Consider the following 9,202-nt stretch of genomic DNA (forward strand, 5'->3'; position numbering starts at 1 on the left):
GTATGAAAGAAGGGGATGTATGTAGGGAGAGGGACTAAGGGGAGAGAGAGGTTTTATATAGACAAGAGTGAAGAGTAAAATAGATAGGTTTAAAGCTTGGGGAGGGAGGGAGGGAGGCACAGAGAGAGAGAGAGAGAGACGGAGAGAGAGAGAGAGAGAGAGAGAGAGAGAGAGAGAGAGAGAGAGAGAGAGAGAGAGAGAGAGAGAGAGAGAGAGGTAACAACTAAATTTTTATTGAAATTCAACAATGTATAAGTAGTTATAAGATCACATTTTAAGGGAGAGAGAAGAGAGTGAGATACAGAGAGGGAAGACAATGAGAGTGATGATGAAATAGATAGGTAATGATATTGGTGGAGACATGGAGTGGAGTATGAGATAAAAATATAGAAAGATAATGGTGATAGGATCTTGTTGATTACTAAATTTTGCAAGTCTAAAAAAAGTATGTTATTTTAAATTCTAAAATCTACATTATGACTTCTAGAGATATGGAACTACACTCAAACATCCTAATAGGATATACATAATACATTACATTTTTTCTTTGTGTTTTCCTTTCTTAAACTTAAATATTATATTTTATGCATATACCACAATAAAATAAAACACCTTGGGGAGGACAAACTAATTAGTTGATGCAAGAGCATTTAGGGTGTAAGAGCAATATTGTGTCACCCAAAACTATTGTCTAGTTTTTCAATAAGGGTCATCTTTGGGAAAGGTTACTATTGTTGGCAAGTTTAATATTTTTAGTTCATTTTTATTTCAGAACATATTGTTCCCATTACATCCTTGGATTTTCATTTTAGATATATAAGCATGTCAGTGAAGTTTCATGGTGAGATCTAGTCTAGTTTTGAAAATACAAGTTTTGGTTTTGGCAAGGTAGTACAAAAACTTTGAACTCATCTTTGAAGGCCTTAGAATATTTGAAATTTTGGTCAAAATTTGACTAAATGGCTATTTTCTATCCCCAGGTTTTAGAATTCTTTGAGAGGTTTCCAATAGCCAATCAAGTAAATGATTCACAAGATATAGCCTCTAGAAATTGTCCTACTTTATGAGAAAAAGTAAATCCCTTCAAAAATTCCATAATAAGTGCACCAAGTTGCTAGTCAAAAAAGTTGCCACATCCCAAAAAAACTTAAAACTTCCCATAATAACCATTATTTTTTAATGCAAAAAATGTTGAATGGCCATATTGGGGGTGTAAAAAACAACAAAATTAGAGCATGTTCCCTTTGGCAATCGATTTTTTCCACATTTTAAGTAATACGCAACCATACTAAATCATCATATTTATAATATTTTATTATTATTATTAATTTTTTAATTTTAATTAAGTGGGGTTTGTTGAATTTATTTATGTTTCTTTTTAATTTAATTTTATGCCAAATGCTAAAAGCAATCTCTGACTACAAAAGAGACAACAAAGACCTCTTCCTACACAACCAACACAAGAAAATCCTAAAAATGTTGCACATGGGCAATAAGAAAACTCTCAAGATAATTCACCATAAAAAAAAAGCCCTCAAAATTTTACTCCTGGACAACCACATCCAAACCCAAACTGTGTCCTCTAGTAGATTGTGTAGATGTAACACAAGAGGATGTTATAAATTGCAATAAATTAAATGGTGCCCAAATTTGTACATTGGTGAATAGGTTGAGATCCTCTAGTCGTGTACGTCACCTATCCCTTGACACACCCCTAGAAAGAATGCCTAACAGTGTAAAGTAGGTATCTAGGAAGGTTACAAAATGGGGTTCATGGAGGGATGGGTGTTGTGCATTTTATGCAGATGGGTTGGCATATGATTAGGTGAAAAAAAAGGTAATACTTAGAGGTGACATATGTGCTCTTTCCTTTGGTCCTATTACTAGTAACACCCTAGAAGAAACACTGAGTTAGTTTTTATACATTGGTGTGTTCATGCTAGGATGAGAGAAGCATTTTGGGATAGTTGGATCTTTGGCCAACCACCCTATAATAATTAGGTGGTGCCTCTATATTATATAAGAAATATATATTGTAAGTTTATCCTCGGTGAGAAGTAGAATTACTTTGGCATCCAAAAACTTCCTACAATCACCATTATTTTTCAATACAAAAAATGTTGAGCAGTCATATTGGGGGTGCAAAAAATAAGAAAACTAGAGTGCACGCCTTTTGGCAATTGATTTTTTCACATTTTAATTAATATGCAACCATACTAAATCATCAAATTTGTAATATTTTTTCATTATTAATTTTTTAATTTGAATTAAGTGGGGTTTTTTGAATTGATTTATGTTTCTTTTTAATTAATTTGACGTCATATTCTAGAAACAATTGCCGACTACAAAAGAGACAACAAAGGCCTCTTCCTACACAACCAACACAAGAAACTCCTGAAAATGTTGCACATGGGCAATAATAAAACCCTCAAGATACTTAACCATAAAAATAAAAACCTCAAAATTCTACTCTTGGACAACCACATTAGAACCCAAACCTTTTTTTCCACTGGTAGTTGTATAGATGTAACACAAGAGGATCTTATCAATCACATTGCATTAAATGATACCCAAATTTGTAAATTGGTGAATAGGTTGATATCATCTAGTATTGTGGAAAAATTATCCCTTGACACACCCCTAGAAATAATTCCCAATAGTATAAATTAGGTATCTAGGGAGGTTACAAAATGGGGTTCATTGAGGGATGGGTGTTGTGCATTTTATGCAGATGGGTTGTCATATGATTAGGTGAAAAGAAAGGTAATACCTAGAGGTGACATATGTGCTCTTTCCATCAATACTATTACTAGTAACACCCTAGAAGAAACTACAAGTTAGTTTCTTATAAATTGGTGTGTTCATGCTAGGATGAGAGAAGCATTTTGGGATAGGTGGTATATGGTCTTTGAACAATCATCCTATAATAATTAGGAGGTGCCTCTATATTATATAAGAACTCTATATTGTGGTTTCATCCTCAGTGAGATGAAGAATTACTTTTTCATACAAAAAATGGAGAGGCTCTATGTATAATAGACCTTAGGTCCATAGGGTGGCACAAACACAACATAGGAGACATGTAGCTGAAAAATGCATGGTTCATGTGATGGTCCTAATATCTATGAAGGATTCTATGGATTTAAAAACTCTTCATACCTACATCACTAATTGATGTCAATGTTTAGCATAGCACATGGTTATTTAGACCAAAGGGTGGATCAGCATTTATGCCACCTCCATCTCATCAAATGTAGCATTTGGCATAGGCCAACCTATTGAGCATATGTGGCCCAACTATTAGGGTATAGGTTTTGGGGTAGATATTAATGCAAATGAGGATGGTTCAAAATCACACTTGTGTACACATTGTGAGAGTAGATGTCACTCTTTATGTCCGAAAAATATGGCCCTCACTAATGACTTGATGAAAATGGTATTTTCTGAAGACAAAATGCATGATTGTGTTTTTTTTTGTTTCGCATGTTATTAATCAATCACCTAAATTTTATAAACATATTTTAATATAGCAAACCATTTAAATTCATACATGAATAATACACATTGTACATTGCAGCAAGTGGTGTGAGTACACCACGTTGTGTTTGTTTGACTAGACATGCACAAGTAGCTTCGACACTCACAATAAAGAATTTTAAATATTCATGAAAATAGAAGAATGTTTTGGTTTCAAGATATCTTTTGTGTTTTATAGGGCTTGTTTGGGTCAATGTTTGAATTTGATGCTTTTTTTCATGGCCTACGGCCTACAAAGCTTTGTGGCATCATATTGTGCATATCCTTTGTTTATAATTTTAATTGAACCCATGCGGCATCATATTCATTTCTCTTATGTTAGTTTTTTTCTATTAGGGTATACCATCTAGCTCAAGGACACCAAGAATGAAAAAAAAATCCTCAAAGACATGCAAACAAAAAAAGGTAATTCAATGCAATTTAAGTTTATTTTTTGAAACATATTATGATCAAACATGTACATGTAAATGTTGATGAATGCACCTAGCATATTTTTTCTATATACAAAAATAATTGGGTTTTACAATACTAATTAATGCATCAAACCTCATTAAGGTTCAGGAGAGGGAAGAGGTAACATTTTTCTATTCACTTTCAATTACATTCTTATTTGTTTTGAGTCACTTAGAAATCCTTGCTCTATGGCTATGACACATATTATGATTTTCCATATTGGAAATGGTCATAGCTACCTCATCAAAGATGATGCCTCCTAAGAGTATGGGAGATCTATCTAAGTCTCTAGTTTGCAATTATTATATATATGTTTAAATTGTGTTAGTGAACAGATTTTTCCTTCAAGAAGAAACATAAACAATGACTCAATATGGCTAGAAAGAAGAACAAAACATACTAACAGTTGGATAGATTACCATTGCATTGATAATCTTCCTCTGAATTGAGAGGTACAACTCCCTCATAAAACATATTCAATGAATTAAATACAAATCATATCTTTAACCTGAAGATACAAAGGACTTTCTGACATTCATTAATAAACATTAAATGAATTTGATTATAAGATTTGATAACTTAAATAGGAGTGAAAGTATGCAAGAAGCCACAAGGCTTTTCTGTTTAACCTTTCAATATCATAGAGAAGAAAGAGAACAAATAATATTCTATTTCATAAACAATGAATGACAATGCAAGACTGCATCTAAAACATGAAAGGAATTATCAAATGATTCATTCCAATCCAAGAATTAGATATTCAGATCACAAGGTCTAATAAACCTAATCTATCTTTATTACAATGCATAATAGAAAACCATAATATTGACCTCTCCCTACAATTGCAAATGGATTACAGAAAATAAAATAAGACTCCTTCATCTCCTGTTACATTCAATCCACAGAAAAAAGTATTCCCCCTTTCCTTCTGCAGCCTCAGGACTGTCGGGTCAGAAAAAGAAGAACCCTTCAATCGACTTTCAGTTGCATACTTATCATCTTTTAGTTACAAAAACTAATGCTTGGACATCATATCCCTTTTACAAATATTTCAAAAAAATTATTCTCTATTCTCTTGCACTCCTCATCCTGATGATGGATCACTGTGTGTGATCTGAAATGTTGATGCTTAAAAAATTGTGACACAATCAAGCTCCAGAAAATCTTCTCATGATATTACTAATGGATTGTGGAAATCAAATGACATTAAAATTTATAATGTTTGGTCCCTAAAACATTATTTGGATATGACTCTATAATTATAGTTTGAGCATGTTATACAACACACACATAACATATACCTATATGACATGTGGCCTAATGAACATTCTCCATGTCTTCTTAGAGGAAAAACTTTAATCTGCAAAATTGACTAAGTTATAGTAATTACATAAATACGAAGTTTATCAAGACATTGTCTTTGACAGAACGGCTTAAACATCACACACTAAGCTTAATTACTAGACCAAAAGTATTAAATAGTCAAAATTGACGTTTTTTTTTAAAACTTAATTCTTCCCTTATTATATATGATGTTTAAGGATGGCCACCTTTGACACTTCACATTGAGATGCTTCCAAGGATAACTTAATTTCTGTTGCCATGTCATGTCAGGGAGAAACTAAAATATGATCGACTCATGGAGATTCTGCCAATCTACACAAAAGAGAAAATCTTGGACATACCAGACATACTTCGATTATGACTCAGGTGCTATGATGATTCAGGCCAGAAGATCTGCATTTATCTGTGCCCTTACATACGTTTCGGGTTTATGATTAGTAATTTCGATCACCAAATGCATGACACCGATTTCACCTCCCCAATTCAATCTTTAAATCAACATGATATTCAAATGGTTGAATATAGTATTACAACCTGTCAGTGTGTTTGCTTCTGTAACTCAGAACTTGGTGTTGTTACGTGCATATTACTAAAAGTGGAAATGTCTTAACATATCAAGGTGGTTGATTCATTGTGAAGATACGCTGCAAGTGAATTTTGGCTTCACATGTGAGCCTCGGAACACCTCAATGCTATTATAACAAGGCGTTGGCAGTGGATCATCATGATTTGAGCCTCAATATGGGTTGGTCTTGCTAGGTTTTAATTCGCATTCCTTTCAAATACTCAAGAGGTATTAATTGAGTCATGAGTTTATCCATACTTAGAACACCCCTATGACTTCCCTCTGATCATTGAACATGTAGCCAAGAACATTTTGAATTCCTATTAATCTCTATTGTTTGGGCCTGATTTTATCCACTTAAGAGGGGAGCCTTTTGTTCCCGACGATTGATGCATTAGTAGTAAGATCATTCTTTGTCAAATTCATAAATCATTGCTCTTTTGCATTTTACCATGACATATTTATTCATGATCCTCTGTACCCCACTCTTGAGGGAATACCTTGATGAGAGTCGCTGTGTTTGTGAATCAACCACATTGCAATCTAGGAAAATCAAGCATTCAGGCTATATGAATTCGATGTCACATGCATGTATCACTACTATGATGTAGACCTTAAATTGCTGAGGGAATTCGCATCTTCTTCTTGAATGTCAACATGAATTATTGACACATAGTATTTGGATCAGCCATGTGGGGAAAGAGATTTCAAGACATAATGATCTAAACTGAAAAGGGTCTTCACCTCGTACATTGTGAGGGATCATGCCACTTGGTTAGTTCCATCATATGAGATAACATTTTCCAAAGTGGTGACCTTTTAATGAATTGCATAATGCTCCATCATTTATTTTGAAGGGAAATACTGAATTCATAGCTTCTTTCAGAAATTTGGTGAAGTGTCTTGCATGAAGGCCCTGATTCCTTGAATTCTTAAACTTAGAACTATGAACTATTGGGACCGAACCATCAGTTTTCTTATGACTCGAATTCATATCTCCATTTTATGTTCCCAATTATAAAGTTTGATCATTAGACTTGAATTCTTGAACTGAACCTTGAAACTGAATCTGAAGTCAGTTGTGAACTTTTAAGCTTGATCCTCTGAACTTCGAGGTTCAACATATCTCCAAAATGTTGTCTTCTTCACATGTCACAATTTACAAAATCATCATTAGTAGTAAAAACCAACCAAAGATTCCTTCTATGGGGTTAATTTGGAAGTTTAAAATGTGGATGCTAAAAGCACGGTAACAAAATGTACATTTAAATTTGAGTACATGCATTTTTAGTTATTAGTGTTTGTCAACAACACTATATTATTACCTTTTATTAATTTTATTTTACATATTGTAAGTCCCTTCGTAACTTCCCACAGATCCTTTACCATTCCATTTTGTCAAGAGTCTTGATCATCAAAGAGGACAGCTAGCCCAACAGAGGAAAGACATAAACATGTCTTCTTAGCATAAATCCTCTTTTCAACTTGTTTTGGAATTATTTTGTGTTTGTTAGAAAGCCTTAATTTCTCCCTTTATGACTATAAGATATTTAATCACTTACTATATATGAAAATATCATAAGTGATTCATCAATGGTTGTGCCTCTTACTAGCATTAGAGATCCATGTAAGGCTCTAGTATGCATTTGTTTTTCATTCCATGATAGTTTTGTAGTGTTCCTTAACATATATTTTATTAACTTGTATTTATTTTGTATTACCCATTAAATCCCCCTTTACGACTACCGAAGGATCCTCTAACTTTCCATTTTTTTAGGAGTCTCATTTTCCCACAAAGAATCTCATAAACTTTACCACATAACCCAAATGCAAAAGAAAGAGATGAAGTAAACAACAATTTAACTGATTACAAATTAAAATCTAGTATTTAGTTATTTTGAAATGAGATTTTTGATTTAGCATTTGGTTTGTTCATGTGCAGACACCTAGTGAGTCACATAGTTCTTTGAACGGGCTCAATTTTGATCATCTAGTATAGTCATAGATATTGATAGAGATATATAGATCTCATTGTGGTCATTGAATGATCAATTTATTTTTTATTCAATATTTTTATTGTATGTATTTACATTGACATGACACATGTCACATTTTTTGTAACTATTATTGATTTGATATCCATGCCATTTTTTATATGCAAAGGATTATTCTTGATTTTGATGTATATAAAACTTGAGAGTTGATCCAACTTGTTCATTGTGTGTATATATTTGTACTTAAATGCTTATTTATTCACAATTTAAATGTAATCCAACTTGTTCATTGTGTATGTCTTGATACTTTGAGATGCACAAATTTAATTTATAAAATATGACTATACTTGCCATGGTCTCACTTTCTCTCTCGACATTCCAGAATGCTTGTCAATATACCCTACTGATAATGTACCTTGTGTAACTGATATGGAGAAACAACATTTGTTTTCATCATGAGCACAAATTGACACTTCCACCTTGTCTAGTTGGGCAAGTTTACACTAAGAATGGACCTACTTTGCCTCTTGGCATGCCAAAATACTCACTAACATGCCATGACATTAATGTGCCTTATGTAACCAATCTAGAGAAGAACATTTACTTCATCATGGACATGAACTAACACTTTCATCGCATCCAAGTGGATAGGTTTATCCTAGGAATGGTACTATTTCCAAGATTGGAAAAAGAACTAAGTTTGAGGTTTGCACATTTTTGGGAGATTTTAACTCGAGGGAATTAATCGATTGAATCAATGAATTAGAAGAAAACTTTGAGTATAAAGATATTGAAGATCATGATAGGGTCAAATTCGCAAAGGCAAAACTTAAGGGTCATGCAAAGATTTGGTGACTAGAGATCTATATGGAGCTCAATAGAAGAGGGAAGGATAAAATCATGAGATGGGATTGTATCATAGCTAAGTTGAAGAGAAAATTTGTTCCCTGTGATTATGAGGTTGATCTACAAAAGAAAATGAAAGGGTTGAAGTAAGTGGGAAAATCTATGCAGGAGTCTATAGAAGAGTTCTACTGAGTTCTCATTTGAACTAGCCATGTAGAAGCTGAAAAGGAGAAAGTTAGCCATTATCTTAATTGGTTGAAGCAAAGCATTCAAAAGCAATTGGTTTTGGTCTGAATGACTATTATTGAGGAGACATACCAAATTGCCCTAAGATTTGAGGTAAAGTTCAACAATAAGTTTGATAACAAGATTACTAGTAGGAGTTGTGGTGGAAGATCTAGTGAACCCTCTTATGGAGGCCAAAATGATGATCACAAGAAGAAAATGAGGCTAGTAGTAGAAG

The sequence above is a fragment of the Cupressus sempervirens genome, chromosome 2 (genome assembly GCF_028749045.1).
Source record: "Cupressus sempervirens isolate cs-2001-9-10 chromosome 2, ASM2874904v1, whole genome shotgun sequence".
Classification (NCBI taxonomy): Eukaryota; Viridiplantae; Streptophyta; class Pinopsida; order Cupressales; family Cupressaceae; genus Cupressus; species Cupressus sempervirens.